Raw genomic sequence first — 19,982 nt, forward strand, 5'->3', positions numbered from 1 at the left:
GCGAGGACTTATTGTTGAAACGCGTTCGTTTCTCTCCTTCTAAATCTCCTAGGAGATGAGAATGACCGCCGATCGTAGTCCTTTGGGTGAAGAGGTAGTGGTCGACGTGATGGCCTGCCAGTAATCAATGACCTTCGCTCTACCTTCTCCAAGGCTGCTCATAAGATCCGGGCAAGAGAGCCAGGAGGCCGCCGCAGCCCAAATGCGCTTGGAATACCGACACTCGAAGAGGATGTGTCGCGCCGTCTCGGGGGAGCATCTGCAAAGCTGGCAATTGGGGTGGTGCGACCATCCCCGTTTTGCCAGGCGATCGGCGGTCCATAGGCGATTTTGGATGGCGAGCCACGCAAAGAAGCGACACTTCGGAGGGGGCCAGGTCTTCCAGACAATCTTCCCAAACTGGCAAGGAAGAGCTGTGAGGAATTGGGCTTTATAAGCGGAACTGGCAGAGTAGCACCCGTTAGGGGTCAAAGACCAGGTGATGGAATCCTCGGAGTCTGGGATCAGCTGGACTTCAGAAAGAAGATCCCATAGAAGAGCATACTGTTCCAGGTGTTCGGCAGTGAAGGCGTCAACCGCGATATCGAAACCCAGTTATGATCGGTCAACGCCTCCTGGACCGTCCGATTTTTCCTTATGGAAGCCTTGAAAATCAGGGGGGCAAGGTCCTTCGGAGGGGTGCCATGTAGCCATGAAGAAGTCCAGAAGGAGGCCTTGGCGCCATTGCCAATGGTGACACGTGTGGCTGCGTTGAAGAGATCTATATCTGCGGCATCATTAGGGGTTTCGGTGCCCACCCACGGCTTGTCCGGAGCCGTCCACTTGTACCATAACCAGCGAAGTCTGAGAGACAAGTCTGAGAGACCTTAAAAACTTTTCCAGGTCCAGGATACCCAAACCCCCGAGCTCCTTTGGGCGACAGACCTTCTACCAGTTCACCTTGCATTTCCCCCCGCTGACCGTCTCTTTGCAATCCCAGAGCATTCCCCGGCTGATTTTTGCGAAGGCCTTGAGGATACCTTTGTCAGCTTTAAGCTCCGTCAAGAGGAAGATAGGCATAGAGGACAAGACCGACTTAACCAGGGCGGTGCAGCTGGCACGGTTCAGAAACTTGCCTTTCCACGGGTTTAGGCGGGCTACGGCCTTGTCGATGTAAGGTTGAAGATCCACCCGTCGGAGTCTTCCCAAAGAGAGAGGCAAACCCAAGTACTTGATGGGGAAGGGGGTTGTAGCCGTAGGGAAAATCGCCAAAACCTCCTCAAGGTTTATGTTGGCGCACTGAATAGGGGCAATGGAGCTCTTCGCCACATTAGTCACGAGTCCGGTCACCTCCCCAAAACTTTGAAGTATGCTAGAAAGGCCGGCGACATCATGTGCAGTAGGGGAGATGAAAATCGCAGCATCGTCGGCGTACAAGGAGATCCTAGGGCCCTGCAAACCTCCCGGCATGGCTGAAAGGAGGCCGGCCTCAGTAGCCTTCTCCATGAGCCTCTGAAGAGGGTCAATGGTGATGTCGAAGAGCAGAGGCGATAGAGGGTCCCCCTGACGGAGACCCCGACCATGAAGGATATCTTTTCCGGGGATCCCATTAAGTAGAACACGGGAGGAGGCCGTGGAAAAGTGTCGTCATAAGAGCCCACCATCTTTGGGGGAAGCCGAGGCGTTGCATAAGATCCAATATATAGTCCCATCTCACCGTGTCAAAAGCCTTGGCGATGTCCAGTTTAATGAGGAGGGCCGGAATTTTCCCGCAATGCAGCAGGCGGGCGGTATTCCGGACATACATGAAGTTGTCATGGATAGTTCTGGACTTGATGAAGGCACTCTGGCTGTGGGACACGATCTCATTCATTCTAGGGCAGAGACGTCGTGCCATAGCTTTAGCAATAATCTTAGGGATCACATGTATGAGACTGATGGGTCTGAAGTCAGTGATGGATTCCGCACCGTCTTTCTTAGGCAGGAGTACTATATTATCAGTGTTGAGAATATGGAAGTTGGTCGCCGAGAGCTCTGGGAAAGCATTTATGGTCATCATAATGTCACCCTTGATAATCTCCCAGCAAGAGCGAAAGAAGGCAATCAAGAAGCCATCAAGACCTGGAGCTTTGTCCGTAGGCATGTCCTCTATGGCTTCTAGAATCTCCGCCTCGGTGAAGGGGAGACCCAAATTGTCCAGGATGTGAGCGGTAGGATTGAGAGCTTCCCAATTGAAATCCAGCTGACAGGGAGGAGGTCGCCCGAGGGCTTGGGAGAAATGATCGAAGATCAAATTTCCCTTATCTTCATGCGTCACAGCCCATCCCGAGTTTTGCCTGAGCCTCAGGATGTGATTCTTTCGCTTTCTAGCATTGACCCGTAGGTGGAAGAACTTGGTATTTGCGTCGCCTTCACGAAGGTAGCGGATTCTGGAAGCTTGACACTTGCGAGATCTTTCCAGAGCGGCAAGGCCTTTGACTCGGCGTTTTAGGTTGGCACAGAGCCATCTTTCCTCAAGAGAAAGCAGACGGGATTCTTGGGCGATATCTAGCTGTAGAATGACATCGAGAGCCATAAGGAGTTGCAGCTTACAGTCGGAGAAGAGCCCTTTACTCCACGCTCCGAGTCCCGACGCCGTGGATTTCAGCTTGTGGTTGATGACATGGACCGACTGAGAGTGAGAAGACGGTGCGGACCAAGCTTTTTTGGACGACCTCCTTGAAACCAGGCATCTTGGTCCAAAAGGACTCAAAGCGGAAAACTGAAGGCTTCCGCGGACCACTCTGGTTTGAGAGAAGAAGTGGGCAATGATCCGAGAGGGAGGAGGATAAGGCGTGCAACACGTGATGTTCGAACCTCAGATCCCACGCAGCGTTACAGAAAGCCCGGTCTAATCTCACAAGGGTATGAGTCTCTCTCTCATTGCTCCAAGTGTACTTCCTATTCCGAAGTTTCAATTCCTTGAGTTGGCAGTTTGTGAGCGCCCTCCTAAACAGACCCATAAGCCGGAAGTCTAGGTTGTCATTGTTCTTGTCTTCTGCTCGATATATGATATTAAAATCCCCGATGATGAGCCACATGGAGTCGTCCATGGGCTTGGCGGCGGTAACTTCCGTAAGGAAGGCTTCCTTCTCTCCATGGTCGGAGGGGCCGTAGACCGTGGTCAACTTGAACGAGGTACCGCAGGCTCGAACAGAGACGTCCGTCGAGATCAGGTGGGTGCCGATATGGATGTTGGAGATGTTCACATGCTCATCATTCCAAAGCAAAAGAATGCCACCCCTTGTGCCAAGATTCGGGCGATGTGCGAAGGAGCGAAGCCGAAAACCACCAATATAAGAGGCTGTATGTTGATCTAGCTGATCCAGCTTAGTTTCTTGAATGCAAGCGATGTGGCAAGAGGTGTCTGCGAGGAAGGCATGAACGTTGTCTTTACGGCCTTGGTCGTTTAACCCACGAGTATTCCAATCCGCGATGGAGAGGACCGGCCCGATCATGATGACTAACAAGATAAATTGTTGATAAAAGAAGACGCACCACAGGTGACACGACACAGAAGTAACAAAACCGACCGCAGACACTTGTTCAGCTAAGACGAAGCACACAACGGAAGAACGACTCAGGTGCTAGGAGGACACGTCCTGCGCAACGGGCTCACACCCACCGGGGCCTCCCATGGCGATAAGGGACTCATCAGCTTACTCCATGTTGCGGATGTTGAGGTTGAAAAGCTTGGAGAAGGCGTCAATCGTCGTGCTCGGGAGCTGCGTGCTGAAAGGTCGTGCCCTTCAAGAGCTCCTACCATGTCATCTTCGGCAGGCCCACCTACCACAAATTTCACGCAAGAGCGTGCTACATCTACAACAAGCTCAAGATTCCGGGTCCAAAAGGTATGATTACCGTATCCGGAGACTACAAGAAGGCTCACGAGTGCGAGTTGGGCGAAGCCGCCTTCGCAGAGTCTGTGATATCTGGAGAGGAGCTGCAAGGCTACAGAGCTGCGGTGGATCCGCAAGAGTTAAACACCACCAAGAAGCGGGTCTCCGAACAGAAAAACTCTTTCAAGGCCGCGATAGAGACCAAGAAAATCAACTTCAAGGAAGGAGATACCACTAAACAGGTCTCGGTCGGAGCCAACATGGACCCAAAATAGGAAGACGCGCTCGTCGAGTTCCTCCGCGCTAACATGGATATCTTTGCATGGCAACCTTCTGACATGTCCGGAGTACCAAGGGAACTCGCCGAGCACTACCTCAACATAAATCTGGGGGCTAAACCGGTGAAGCAAGCTATGCGACGCTTTGGAGATAAGAAGCGTCGCGCCATAGGAATGGAATTAGCAAAGTTACTAGAGGCAGGTTTTGTAGTAGAAGTTATCCATACTGATTGGGTCGCAAATCCCGTCCTTGTACCCAAAAAGAATTATGAAATACTAAGAATGTGCATCGATTACTCTGGCTTGAATAAGCATTGTCCGAAGGATCCGTTCCCCTTGCCGCGCATTGATCAAGTCATTGATTCAACAGCAGGGCGGAACTTTTGTGTTTTCTTGACGCATATTCCGGGTATCACCAGATCCGGATGAAGAAGTCCGACCAAAAGGCGACCTCGTTCATCACTCCGTTTGGCACTTACTGCTATGTCACCATGCCTTTTGGTTTGAAAAATGCACGTGCCACCTACCAACGTACGATGCAGCGGTGCTTGAAGGACCAAATTGGCTGGAACGTACACGCTTACGTCGACGACATCGCGGTCATGACCCGGAAAGGATCCGACTTGATCAGGGATCTCACAGAAACCTTTGAGAACCTCCGACGGTACAAGATGATGTTAAATCCATGCGTCTTTGGCGTTCCAGCCGGAAAACTCCTTGGCTTCATCGTCTCTCACAGGGGCATTGAAGTGAACCCGGAGAAAATCAAGGCAATCCTGTGCATCAAAAGGCCAACTTGTCTCAAAGATGTGCAACGACTAACTGGTTGTGTTGCAGCAATCAATAGGTTTATTAGCCGTCTTGGCGAGAAGGCGCTACCTTTGTACAAACTGTTGAAGAAAACAGACAAATTTGTCTGGGACAACGCAACAGATGCAGCACTCCAAGGGTTGAAGGAAATACTCACCTCCCCACCTATCCTAGCAGCTCCGGAAGAGTCAGAGCCCATGCTCCTTTACCTGCCAGCTACCAACAGAGTCATCAGTCTCGTCATCGTGGTGGAGCGAAAGGAAGAAGGTCACGAGTATGGAGTCCAAAGGCCAGTCTATTATATTAGCGAGGTATTGACAGAATCCAAACAAAGATATCCTCACTTTCAAAAGCTAGCCTATGGCGTATTCCTAGGTAGCAGGAAGCTGAGGCACTACTTCCAGGAGCATCCAGTAACAGTCGTGAGCAAGGCTCCGCTGTCAACGATTCTCAACAACGCTGACGCAACAGGACGCACAGCAAAATGGGGCATTGAATTATCTGCCTTCGACATCAATTACAAAGCCAGGACTGCGATCAAGTCCCAGATCTTGGCAGATTTCGTCGCAGATTGGACAGAGGCTCCGGATGCAAATTTGGAGCCGGAACCAAAAACATGGGTTATGCACTTTGATGGATCCAAGCAGCATCAAGGCTCAGGAGCCGGAGTCACCCTGAAGTCCCCTACCGGAGAAGAACTACAGTATGTTCTGCAGATTCACTTCGAAGCTACAAATAACATGGCGGAATACGAGGCTCTACTACATGGTCTGCGCATTGCTAAGGAAATTGGGATCAAACACATCATTTGTTGCGGAGATTCCGACCTGGTGGCACAACAAGTAGCCGGAACCTGGAACGCCAGAAACTCCGTCATGGTGGCTTACAGAGACGAAGTTGACGAGATCGCAAAATGCTTCCTCGGATACGAAGTCAAGTACGTCAGGAGAGACGATAACACAGCGGCAGACATGCTATCCAAGCTCGGATCCAGCAGAAAACCAATTTCGCCTGGTATTTTCCTGGATCACCTACGGATACCCTCGGTGAAGGGCGCTAACCCGGAAAATCCAGACGTGGCAGTATCTCCGGCTAGGGCAGTGATGGTTATCATTCCGGCCTGGACACAGCCTTTCCTGGACTACCTCATCGGTCAAAAGTTGCCAGAGGACGAGGTCCTCGCACGACAGATCATCAGAAGAGCACGATCCTACACAATCGTTGACGGACAGCTCTACAAACGAAGCGCAATTGGGTGTTTCTCAACTGCGTCTCCAATCAAGATGGCATTGAAATCCTCAGGGAGATCCATGCAGGGGATTGCGGGCATCACGCCGCCCCCAGGTCCCTCGTTGCAAAAGCCTTTCGGCTCGGATTTTACTGGCTCACAGCTAAAGAAGATGCTGGCAAGCTAGTAAAAACTTGTCGAGGCTGCCAGTACTATGCTACTCAACCAAACGCTCCAGCCCAAGAGCTGAAGACCATCCCTATCACCTGGCCGTTCACGGTCTGGGGGCTCGATATGGTTGGAAAATTAAAGAAATCATCTCCTGGCAGTTTTGAATACCTCCTGGTCGCTGTTGACAAGTTCAGTAAGTGGATCGAGGCAAAGCCAATGAGAAAAGCCGATGGTGCTACGGCACTAAAATTTGTTTGCAGCCTCGTGACGAGATTCGGCATCCCACACAGCATAATCACAGACAATGGCACGAACTTCGCACAAGGAGAATTGAAGGATTACTGCTATGACGTAGGGATCCAGCTTGACCTTGCATCTGTGGCTCATCCACAATCTAATGGTCAGGTCGAAAGAGCCAACGGCCTCATATTATCCGGAATTAAACCATGCCTTGAAGAACCACTGCGACGCGCAGCTGGAGCTTGGGCTGACGAGTTAGACTCTTTTCTGTGGAGTTTACGAACTACCCCTAACAGGTCAACCGGATTTACTCTATTCTTCCGGGTATACGGATCCGAAGCCGTGCTCCCCTCCGACATCATCCACGATTCACCGCGAGTCTCCGCCTACAATGAAGAAACTGCTGACGAGGCCAGACAACTATCTGTGGATCTGATCGAAGAAGCTCGGAATTTAGCTGACCAACGTTCCACCATCTACCAGCAGACGCTCCGACGCTATCATAGGCGTTGAGTTCGGAATCGCTCGTTCATGGCCGGAGATCTGGTCCTCCGCCTTCGCCAGGTGAAAGACCATAAGTTGCAATCTCCATGGGAAGGACCCTTTGTCGTAAGCAAAGTGCTTCATAACGGATCATACTACCTTGTCGATTTCCGAGAGTTAAAGGATAGACCTGCTAATTGATACCGGAAACGCAAGCGAGAGGATCCGGATGACATATGAAACAGAACGTCCCTGGAACATTGCACAGCTACGTCCTTTCCACACTTAGCAAATTTTTCGAGTTGCATACTCTGTAATAGTTATACATGATCAATGAAATAAAGCATCTGGTTCACTCTTTGAGTCTTTTACCTCCTTTACTTGTTCATTTTTAGATCGTGTATGTTTTCCGACTAAAACTGCAGAGCTGGATATTTCCGCCTAGGCGTGTATGAAAGTTGTGATTTTCAAAAATCATCCTTTAGGACGTAAGCTTAAGTTTTCTGGTGGAAATATTTTCTGTTGCAAACTCATGGATTCCTGGTAGCGATTTCCGGCACCTCGGCTGGGGGCTTGTTTCCACGGTTATTGACGGATTGCCATTGGGCTTCGTCACCGCTGGCGAGCGTTTCCGGTTAAAGGTCTTCCGGCTCGTGGAAGGTCAGTGAGCAAGCCGGGAAACATAAAACCAGCACTTGCTTTCAACAAACGAAACATGCAAATAAATTTAACGGATAGCAGGATAAGTTTTCTTCCGCCCATGCATAAATGTCCCGTTCCTAGCTACTTAAGAATTTAATTTATATTACAAAACCTCTAGGGGCCAAAATGATGCATTGTTTTTCTTCCCGCAGGAATAAGTTTTTTTACTTCTCCTTAGCCGGAGAAGCGTCGCCCTTGTCATCAACCTTTGGATCATCTTCTTCTTCGCCCTTGGCTGGATAGGAGACATCATCATCACTCTCTTCATCGCCCTCAGCCGGAGATGTTGCGCCACCTTGGTCCTTGGAGCTTGTCCAGGTGTACTGGCTTCCGGATTGAGCAGGTCGGGCCTCCGCCTCGCATTTCTTGTGGAGCTCTGCTTCAAGAGGTTCGTCGGCAGGAAGAACCACCTTGTCGTAAAACTCATCATGACAGATTCTCCGGGCGATACAGGTGTCGTAGCCACTTACTGCGTCCAGCAGCGCGTTAACATCCGAGTTCGGAGGAACACCGGAAGTCACCCTATCGATATCAAGATCCGGGTTATGTGCTAGGCACATAGCCAAGGACATGGCAGCAGCACCGCGAGCTGATGACGCCTGCAGATCCACCACCAGCTCCGGAAGAACGTCCATTCTCTGAATAAGCTTTCGAACTTCGCAAGTTCGGCTCTTCTTAATGGATAGGTTGTGACAAATCTTCCGGGAGGCGGAGATGAGATCCTTGCAGTCATCTCCGGCAAGCTGAAGCAGATCATCCCGGGGGAACTGGCTCCGACGGTTCTCAGTATATCCAAGAGGCTCTAAGGAAAACAATTTCTGATAAATATAACAGTTTGAGCTTAGCATATACATTAGTATATGAACTTCGGAGACATACCCATGACGTCTGAGTTGAGCAAATCCCAGTGCTTCTCCGCCATTTCCATGTAGTTCCGGAGTCCGCTGAGCTCCTTCTGTTGCTTCTGGATGGTTTCACTATCAGTTTTCCTTTTCAACTGGAATTCACCCTCCTTTCGGATGAGTTCCGAGCTCTTCTCCGCCAGTTTTTTCTCCGCCTCTAGATTTTACTGCGAGGAGCGCAAAGTCTCGAGCTCGGAGGAGGCGGCGGCCAGGGAAGTGGATGCACCTATCCACGACAAATCAAGATCAGCTTGGAATTCGGATTGTGAATTATTAGCATGCGAAGTCGGAAACCAACCTTGGGTGTCGGACAGCTGCTTCTTCAGATCCGCGTTCTCTTGCCTGAACAGCTGAATTTTCTCCGCCTGGCTCAAGGTAACGCGGTGCTGCAGGGCTATGTTTTGTGAAGCTCGTAATGCAGAGCATGCTGTTCCTCCTGTAAGTACAAACAAGAGCAGGAGTAAGTTCTGGATATTTTACAAAGTATGTCTTTCTGAAGCATTGACGCCGGAAACTTTTCCGCCCTAATGCTTGGGGGCTACTGCGACTTAATTTTAAAAAAATTCTTCAGTTCAAGTTTTTATCTAAGTATTTAGACGCTAATTGTTAACTAGTTTCCGCCTATATACTTGGGGGCTACTGGGGAGTACCTTGCGCTTGCAGAGGAGTTTGTCGAGGAATTGGCCAACTTCCTTCATGAAGTCCTGGATTTCCGATGACTCGGCGTCAGACTTACCCCAGGCATTATCCAACATGGAATTGAGCAGATCTTGTTCAAGCTCCCATTTTTCCGCCTCAGTAAGCTTGTTGAAAATTTTGGTTGCTTAGGCCTTGGGGGTGGAGGTAAGATCAGCCGGATCTCCAAAATTCTTCGGAAAAACGATGATATCACTCGCCGCGGCTTCAGCTTTCCCCGAGGAGTTGACTTCCGCCTCTTCTCGGCGTTGAACTTCAGCCTCGTCAGGGGCAGGACCTTCTCGCTGCTAACCGGAATTATTTCCGGTGGAGTTGTTGTGGCGGGAGGGGGAGGTTGCTCTGCTTGAGGAGGAGATGGCTGGGGAGTGGCATGGGAGGCACTTGGTGGAGCAGGTGTTGCGGGACCAACGGTCGGAGACTTCTTCATGTAGTTGGTGATGGGCTCTTGGACGTTGGTCCGCGCGGTGGTGGTACTCGGATTCCTACAAACGGGCAAAGGAAATGTTTAAGTAACAAGTTTTATCGAAACAAAGACGCGCTGTACTCGGAAACTTACGTGGCGCTAGGAATGATGGGGCGCGATCGTTTTCCTGCTGTCGCCAGCAGTTTGATACGCTCGCGCTCCGCCTTCTTGGAGTTTAGCGGAGGTGGTTTCGTGATCTTGGGCTTCTTGGCGGAGGCCTCGCCACTAGCTCCGGCTTCGGAGCCGGAAGCTTTGGCGCGGGGACGCTTTGAAGGTCGAGGGCAGCCTTGCGGGGCACATGCTCCGCTTCCTCGTCTTCGTCCTCTGGATCCTCCTCCGCCGCTTCGCCGCTGACGGGAACACGGAGTATGGTGCGGAAGCTCTCCTCCGCCAAAGTTTCGAGCTGGAGGGGAATTAAACGTAAGTTAGAACACATCTAAAGTTTGTGAAGTTAAGAATAACAAAGGAACTAGCACTAGTAGGAAAACCCTTATAGGCGAAGCTTAGTTCTGTGGCGCACCAGCATAAATGCGCCACAGAAAGATTTTTTGTGGCGCACGAGGGAGAGTGCGCCACAAAAATAAGTTATTTTTGTGGCGCACTACTGCGCCGTGCGCCACAGAAATTATGTGGGGCCCACATCCTGCCACCACCAATTATTAGTGTAGGTATTTCTGTGGCGCACATGGCGTGCTGCGCCACAGAAATAAGTGTTTCTGTGGCGCACTGGCTCTGGTGAGTCACAGAAGTAGTTGATTCTGTGGCGCACTTGTGCTGGTGCGCCACAGAAATAGCGCCTTCTATAACCAACCGTACCCCCTCCCCCCACCCGTACTTCCTCCTCACCCCTCTTCCTCTCCCTACCGCCGCGCGCCGCCGCCTTCCATGGTGAGCGTCGCAGTCGCCGTCGCCGCCTCCTTCCTCCGCGAGGGCCGCATGCCGCCACGCTCCACCCATCCCCGCCACCAGCAGCACAAGCCGCTGCGGCGTGGGGCAGGAGGGGCGGCCGCCGCATGGAGGAGGAGGGACCGGCTCCGCGTCAAGGAGGAGGAGCCGCCGCCCCTGCCATCATCGTCAACCTCCTCCTCCACCCCTACCTGGCCCCTCCCTCTTCCTCTACCCGGCCCCTCCTCCAACAGCATCGTCGGTGAGCTCCACCTCTCCCCTCCCCTCCCTCTTCCTCTCCCGTGCGGGCGCAAAGTGCTCGACGAAATTACTTTGTCGGATTGAGTGATATGGCTACTGCTTGTTTGCTCTCCAAATTACCAAGTGATGAATATATAATCCCTTTGGAGCATCTGCCCCATGCTATATATGTGTATTTGACCATGCTTATGATGGATTTCTTTTAAGGACTCTAGCTAGATTAGAGGGGAAAAAGTTGCTGCTTTGTTGCCTATGATAATGGATCATAAAATGTTTCCCTTTGTCCCCTGGTTGCCTCCTTAATTGATGCCTTATGATCCAAATGACCCAAGTCCCTTGCATGATCCTATTTGTCCCTAATGTTGCTTAAGATGAATAAATTCCCTCTAATCACCATTTGGAGATCAAGACTAGTTCTTGATTTCCATTAGCTAGACTCCAATATTAAAAATGTCTCCCAAATATGGAGACAAACATTTTAACATTACCCCAATGTTATTTCTCTCAAATGGACAGTTTCTGATGGTATGCTTGCTCCTCACTGTACTTTATCAATTCCCTACTGATCCTAAGTACCCATGAATATCTGGTGGTGTTCTTCTCGCTGTTTAGTTATCACAACACATGTGTTTGCATGTGTGTGTGAGCTGCTTGCAGATGTTTATCCACTGTTGGCCTTTATTCTTGGTAGCTCAAAGTGTCATGCACTTACTGGATCATCAAATGTTTCCCTTTGTCCCTGGTTAATTGCCTCCTTAATTGATGCCTTATGATCCAAATTACTATATTATTGGATTGAGTGATATGGCTACTGCTTGTTTGCTCTCCAAATTACCAAGTGATGAATATATAATCCCTTTGGAGCATCTGCCCCATGCTATATATGTGTATTTGACCATGCTTATGATGGATTTCTTTTAAGGACTCTAGCTAGATTAGAGGGGAAAAAGTTGCTGCTTTGTTGCCTATGATAATGGATCATCAAATGTTTCCCTTTGTCCTTGGTTGCCTCCTTAATTGATGCCTTATGATCCAAATGACCCAAGTCCCTTGCATGATCCCATTTGTCCCTAATGTTGCTTAAGATGAATAAATTCCCTGTAATCACCATTTGGAGATCAAGACTAGTTCTTGATTTCCATTAGCTAGACTCCAATATTAAAAATGTCTCCCAAATATGGAGACAAACATTTTAACATTACCCCAATGATATTTCTCTCAAATGGACAGTTTCTGATGGTATGCTTGCTCCTCACTGTACTTTATCAATTCCCTACTGATCCTAAGTACCCATGAATATCTGGTGGTGTTCTTCTGCTGTTTAGTTACTGTCAACACATGTGTTTGCATGTGTGTGTGAGCTGCTTGCAGATGTTTATCCACTGTTGGCCTTTATTCTTGGTAGCTCAAAGTGTCATGCACTTACTGGATCATCAAATGTTTCCCTTTGTCCCTGGTTAATTGCCTCCTTAATTGATGCATTATGATCCAAATTACTATGGTACCCTCGTTAATGTCCCTGGTTACTACCAAGTGATGAGTAATCCCTTATGGTACCCCAGCTTTGTTTTGAACTCAACTGAGTAATGATAAATTTCTATTTCTTGTTGGCTTTGATGAAAATAGAGATATCCACAGTAGGGGATCATGTAAATGAAAGCCATTGTGGTATCCTTTGAAGAAAATGGACTGTTTCTGATGGTTTTAAAAGGCTAGGTGGTGCTAGGTGATTAAGTTGGCTACCAAGACTTGTCTCATCTGGTTAGCTGGGATATGCTATGTGTTGTTGCTTGTTTAGGCATATCTATCACTTACTGGATTTACTGGTTCTTGATTGGCCTCTCTTTTGCCAGCATCACTTGGTCTATATACCAAATGATGAATAATCCCTTTGGAGCATCTGCTCCATGCATGCTATGTGTGTTTGAGCATCTTGACTTATGTCACCATGGTTGCTGGTTTGTTGGTGTTTTTGTACTTGCCGATGATTAGATGGTTGGTCGATCACTTGTACACTCGGGGGTGGAGCAAGTGAGCCTGGTGTGATGGCACAAGTATCAATATTTTGTGCATCCTACCTGGCCTCACTTACTCCATCCCTGGATGCTAATATTTGTTTCGACCAACAAAGTATGAGGCATTCCATTTAGTTCATACTAGCTAGCTACTTCTTAATTGCATTGGCCTTTTTTCCATTTTAGTGCCGATGATTAAATTGTTTGGTCACTTGTACACTCTGGGGTGGGGCCAGTGAGTCTGGTGCGATGGCACAAATATCAATCTCTTGTGCATCCTACCTGGCCTCACTGACCCCATCCCGAAATGTTAATATTTCTTTCGACCAACAAAGTATGAGGCATATGATATCTAGTTGAGATACCACTTGGCTCTTTCTTCCATTTTAGTGCCGATGATTAGAATGTTTGGTCACCTATACGCCGCAATATACTTTGTAGACGGGCCCCCCTTTCCCCGGCCGCCGTTCCGTGAACGAGTCTTTGACGAGACAACAACGCCGACCTGCCTCTCCGGCGCATCACCACTTTTCTTCTCTCGCCGTCCAGTACGTGAACGAGTCCTTAATGCAAAGATGGTGCCAGCCTCCCTAGCATCATGCCGACCCACAGTTGCAGCGCTTCAAAGGCCGTGTCTCACGCGCCCTGCACTCTTCGCCTTTTTGCCCGGTGAACGAATAGACTAATCGTTGGAATAAGGAAGCCGATGACGGCCGATCGCAATTTAATCTTGCGACCGGCCGTCATCGGTTTCCTTATTGCAACGATCAGTCTATTGGTTCACCGGGCAAGAAGGCGAATAGTGCAGGGCGCGGGACACACGGCCTGAAGCGCGGCAACACGGCCCGGCATAATGTTGGGCAGGCCGGCACGGTCTTTGCATCAAGGACTCGTTCACTGGACGGCGAGGGACTGCCCTGGTTCTGCGCCGGAGAGGCAGATCGGCGCCGTTGTGTCGTCAAGCACCCGTTCACGGAACGGCGGCCGGGAAAGGGGGCCCTTCTGCAAAGTATACTGCGGTGTATACTGCAACTATGGTTTCTGACCATAGTATTTGTGTTGACCAACAATGTATGAGGCACTTATTCCATTTTGTCATTCCATTTGCTTTGAGATTTTCAAAATGCCGATGATTAAAATGTTTGGTCACCGTACACTCGGGGGCGGCGTAAGTGAGCCTGGTAAGATAGCACAAATATCAATCTCTTGTGCATCGGACTTGGTCTCACTTACGCCGTCCCTGAATGTTAATATTTGTGTTGACCAACAATGTATGAGGCATTTATTCCATTTCTCTTGTGCATCGGACTTGTTGGTCTCACTTTCTTCCATTTTCATCATAGTAGGAACTGGATGAAGACCCCGATGCAAGCGAGCCTGGTGGGTAGAGATGAGGGAGCAAAGGAGGAACCGGATGAAGACTACTTTGTATCTCAAAATTGTGAATTTTGTATGAATTAAGAGTTGTATGCAAAACATTTGACACTTGCCACTATATATGTATCTCGATCGGGATCTAAGTAATGTGATGATGATGTCTATGTTATATCTGTGCAATGTACATGATATTTATATTATATCTGAATGTTGTTGTATATAACCTGTATATTGCTGTCTATAAACTGCATGTGTATAGCAGGCAGCACAAAATCGTGTATAATACAAGCAAATTCTGTGGCGCACTGAAAACCAATTCTGTGGCGCACGCTTTTCTGTGGCGCACATAAGAACAAGTGCGCCACAGAAACCTTAATTCTGTGGCGCATGGGCCGGTGCGCCACAGAAACCTTATTTTTGTGGCGAAGTTTCTGTGGCGCACCTCCCGTGCGCCATAGAAGCCTATTTTCGTGCGCCACTGATGAGGCTTTTCCTACTAGTGTAGGGCTTACCGGAGGACATTGGTCGTTTGTCTGGATATCTTTGATTAACTCCGGGACCGGTTGTCCCCGGCCAATCTTCACGAGCGTCTTGATTCTCCTCTTAAGGGAATCAGCCGGAAGGTCGTGGTGGGTTGCTCGGAGAAGGTCGTCCGCCCCGGTGTATGCGCAGATTAATCGCGCATTGTACCGAAGTGGCTGGATCCGCCAAGTGAACCAGCTCAAAGTGAGCTGAGATCCGGTTAGCCCATCATGGACTAACCAAGAAATTCTTCGCGCTGCTTTTTCCAGTATCGGAAATTGAGCAAGCGTGGGAATGAGGCTCCAGCTGGTGAGTTCTTCCGGAGGTTCGTTGACGAACTGGGGCAGTCCTTTGTGGACACCCGGAACTGAGATGTTCTTCTCATAAAACCATCCGGCGTTCCAATACCGGATGGATTCGTGGGAGTCATGGGGCGGATACATACGACCAGGTCGGAGCATAAAAGTCATGCTCCCGTAGTTCACCATGGCCTTGTCTTTCGTTTCTTTCTTTACCCGGAAGACATACTGCCACAATCAGACATCTGGACGGATTACGAGATGCCCTTCGCAGAGTGTTGGGAAGTTGGAGAGAAGGAGATATGAGTTTGGGCAGATGTTGTGGGGCTGAAGTCCGTAGGTGTTGAGGATAGAGAGGAAAAATTCCGAACAGGGGAGCGATAGACCGCGCTCGACCCAAGCTTTTGTCATGACCCTTTCGTCTGCATCAGGTTTGGGGACGTCGGAGTCTCGCATGAAACTCCAGTGTGAGGAGATCATTCCCTCGTTCTGGAGTTCCCTAAGCACCGCATCAGTGGTTTCACAGGGCCACCATTGACCCCTTTCACCTTCGCGGATCCGGGCCTTGGAAGCTTTCTTGTTTTTCGCCTCCTGCACCTTGGCTGCCATCCTGGCTTATCCCTTGAGTTCTTCTTGGATCTCTCTGGAAGTGGGGATCCGGCCTAGTGCAGTGTTGGAAGAGGCGGAGAATGGTTGAGCTAGCCTGATGTCGGAAACAAATGGTGGTGTGATGACCCAGCGTACCACTGCATGGTGTAGTACACAAGTCGTTGACAAAACACAAGTGAAACACCGTTCCACTCATATTACATCTCTCAGAGTGGTACAACAGAAACATATGCGAGTCCAAGGTATGTCTATAGAAGGATACACAATCTGTTTACATAAGATCAACACAACCTCCTACTTTACAGTGAGGTAAAACTTCAAATAAAGCTCCAGAAGAACGACTCGTAGTCTATCTTATTGCTAACTCAAGTTCAAGAGCTAATCGGCTTGCTATAGAACTCTAGCTACTTAGGTGCTAGGATTAGGGAAAGGTTCCCTTCTATTACTAGTCTAGGTTTCCATTATAGCTGATGCAGAAGTTGACTCCATTGACTTCTTTGATTGAATTCTTCATCTTGTTGCAGTTGACTCCTTTGTCTCCGAGTTCCACGGTAGTTTCTCCTTCGGTGCCTTGATCTAAGAAGGGGGTTCAAATGGGATAGAATGAGTACGAGCATACTCAGCAAGTTCATATTAGGAAATAGGTGTATCATGCACTAGCTACAGCCATAGATCAGAAAGTCATAGGCCAATGCAAGTTTTCATAAACATTTCTTCAAAAGGTTTATTTTATTCTGAAAACTATGCCCGTCAGTCTTCACAGGTTGACCAGAACTTCGTGGAGTTCCTTTCCTGCCGCGTTCAGCCTTCCTTCCCGGAACAGGGAGTGACAGTCACAATTCGGTATCCTCTGCAGAGGTGCGTTACTTTTCCCATAAGAGACCTTATCCTTGATACCTATCCGAGATGCATGCTCGTCCACACTTCCTTGGTGTGGGGCCAGGTGTAAGATCCAAGCCAATCACTGCCTTCTCCGCGACCCTGCAAACCCACCCTTTTGTCCGACCCTACACCCCCAGTAGACTTCTCCCGATAATACGGCTTTACTCACGGTGTACTCCGGACAATCCATCATAGATCGTAGAGCTTATCATCACTAATGGATGGGAATTTAAAAGGATATCCCAACCTATTGCGGCAGTGCCTCCAACACCCCACCGGCTCTACAGATCCGTTGGCGTGCAGAAGGGAAAAGATACAGCTGACTTCCCCAGAGCCATTATAGATCTTATGGTCAACGCGATATGTACGGCGCTAGAATCACTGGACGGCATTGGTACTTAGTCCTAGATGAGTAGTACCCATGCAATGGAACCTCCACCATATCAACACATACCATGGTTCCATTGCCCACCACATAGTCATATTCATAATTGTAAAATAATACTTTGCTTTTCAATGCATGAGTGATAAGTATAGTACTTTGCATATAGTTTGATACAAATAATCAAATGACATGAGCAAGCGATGAACTTGGCTTTCTTGACTGCAAGATTATGCAGGCAAAAGCTTCGATACGTGAAAACTCCAATTTCTGAAATACCATCATCGTCCGGTAAGGACAATGTTTAAAGAACTGGCAAAAATGCTATAATGCATAGTATGAGATGCAATCGTCCCGAGCGTAACCTAACCTCGATGATTTAGGATGTATGAGTTGTAAAGATTTCTTTAGGGTTGGTTGCACTTTTAGAATGGTTCTCAAACAAGGTTCTTATTAAGGTCAGGTTATATTAGCATCATAACCAAGTGATATAAGACATCATAACAATCATACACATAAAGAATAGTGGTGGAATAATATGTAAAGAACAATTGTCAATTTTAAGTTCTACAGAACATGGTTGATGATTACTTATACTATACTTCAAAAGAATAACTTTTGAAGAACATGTTAATTAAGAAATAATGAGCATTTCAAAGAAGGATTAGGGCTTCTAAGGTTTGATTGACATTTGTACTTCAAAAGAATAACTTTTGAAGAACAGGTTAATAAGAATAAGGATTACTTTAAATAGGAGCTATGGCTTCTAGGGTTTACTAATGGTTTCATTTAGTTTTCTAATAGGGATGAGTTGGGTCCTTAAGTTGAATTGGTCTATATGTAGCTAGCTTTGGCAGGTTCATTACTTATGGTTTCTCCTAAGCATCATATCAAAGGATGATTATTAAGGTGTTGCTATGAGTTAGGGTTTACTATGGCTTCACATTTGCTTCACTAAGTAATCACTAATAGTTTCTATGCTAAGTGGGTTATTACTTTCTAAGTAGGGTTTTGTTGAATAGAAGCATGTGTTGTGTATTGCTACATAAGGTTGGTACTAGGGTTTATCTTATGGTTCTACTAGGGTTTGATGATTAAGGTTTATCCTAATGGTGTGGTATAATGGAGTGGTAATCAATGGTACTAATCCAATTAACAAGCTAGGGTTTGCATCTAGGTGATACTAGTTAATCATATAGGTTTTAATTAAGAATAGGAACATGAAATGATAATCTCATGTGACTTGGTTTATGCTAGTGGACCCTAAGCATGCATTCATTTGTTTCTTACTAGGGTTCTATAGGTATAGATGAAACTTATATGATTACATGAGCTAAACCCCTAGGGTTTTAGAATTGAAACAATTAATGATGAACACATAAAATAATGGGTTCAAGGTCTTACTTATATTAGAACTAGGGTTTCTAAATTATGGTACAACTCTTAAAATGATAATTGACAATAGAGATGTGGTCACTAATTATTTTGAAACAAATTAATAATGGTTTTAGCATTTTATTAGTTTTCACAAGAATTAATAATTAGGGTAACTCCTATTTAGGTTTAATTCAAAACTAGGGTTTAACAATTGTTATTAGGTTTTAAAATATGTAACTTGTTAACTAAAGATGTTCAAGTAAACAAGTTTTTGAATTACCAAAATGATATTAGTTCATAGCATTTTCTTGTTTGATTATTATTTAAGAAAATGAGAAATAGTGATTTACAAATTAGGGTTTATGAATTATCATATTTTAAGTTAATGAAAATATGATAAAGAAAACTAATCTTAATATTTTATTTAGTTACTGAATATCTAATATTTAATTTTTTAAACTTCACTAATTATTGAATTCAATTTGCATTTTAAACAATTAGAAAGACATAATTAATAAAGATAAAAATAAGTGAATTTTTATTTTGACACACATTTTTGTTTTATATTTTATTTATATAGAGTTTATTTTTGTGAGCATTTTGATATATTATTCATAATTTTCTGAGTTAATATGAATTTTATATGATTTTGCAAAGTTTCATCAATTTACTGGTTTTTAAATTAAACAAAAATGCTATTTGTACCGATTCAGATCTAGCCCTAGAGACAGACAGGTGGGACCTGCATCCAGGTCACCTACCACGGGGCAACGACCAAGTCAAAGGTCTCCCGGTCCCACGGCCACGTCACTCTCTCGCCGACGGCTTGACGTCGGCGGGCAGTAGAGGACGGCGCCGCCGTTTTAATGCCCCCTAGGACGACCTCCTGATATATTTTGACTCTCCTCGACTCGCTGAAGCTGCTGGTGGCGATGGATTTGCCAGGGGATCACCGGAGCTATCACCGGCGAGAGGTGCTGCGGCGGTGGCTCCGGCGAGAAATCAAATCGGACGCTATGATGGATGCTAGAACAAAATGAAAGGCTCCAGAGGTGTGTATGCTCACCCTGAGGTTGATGGTGTGCTCGACGGAGGCGGGGATGGTCAGAGACGACGGCGATAGATCATTTTCCGACGAACCCGACGGAAAGGGAACGGCTTGATTCCGGCGATAGGGACCTCCCCTTGATGCTGGACTCCTCCCAGATGCTCTCCTTGACGATGCGCTCCTCCCCGACCAAGCGACAGCCTCCGGGGTGACTCCAGTCGACGGCACCGTGGTGGTCACCGGCGATAGCTCTCAGATGATTGGGAAATTTTTAGGAAGCGAAAAGGAAATTGAAAGGGCCTAGGAGGATCAGGGTTCTTCGGCGGTCCTCCGCGTGCTTTTATAGGCTCGGAGATGGTCGGCAATGGCGACACGACGACGATGACCGGCGCAGATGGAAGATTGGTTACCAGCATGATTCGAGCGCGAATGTTAGCGCAAGTGGATAGGACGGACGTGAGAAGGATAGGGAGAGATACTGAGCTCGTCTGCGAC

The sequence above is a fragment of the Lolium perenne genome, chromosome 5 (genome assembly GCF_019359855.2).
Source record: "Lolium perenne isolate Kyuss_39 chromosome 5, Kyuss_2.0, whole genome shotgun sequence".
Taxonomy (NCBI): domain Eukaryota; kingdom Viridiplantae; phylum Streptophyta; class Magnoliopsida; order Poales; family Poaceae; genus Lolium; species Lolium perenne.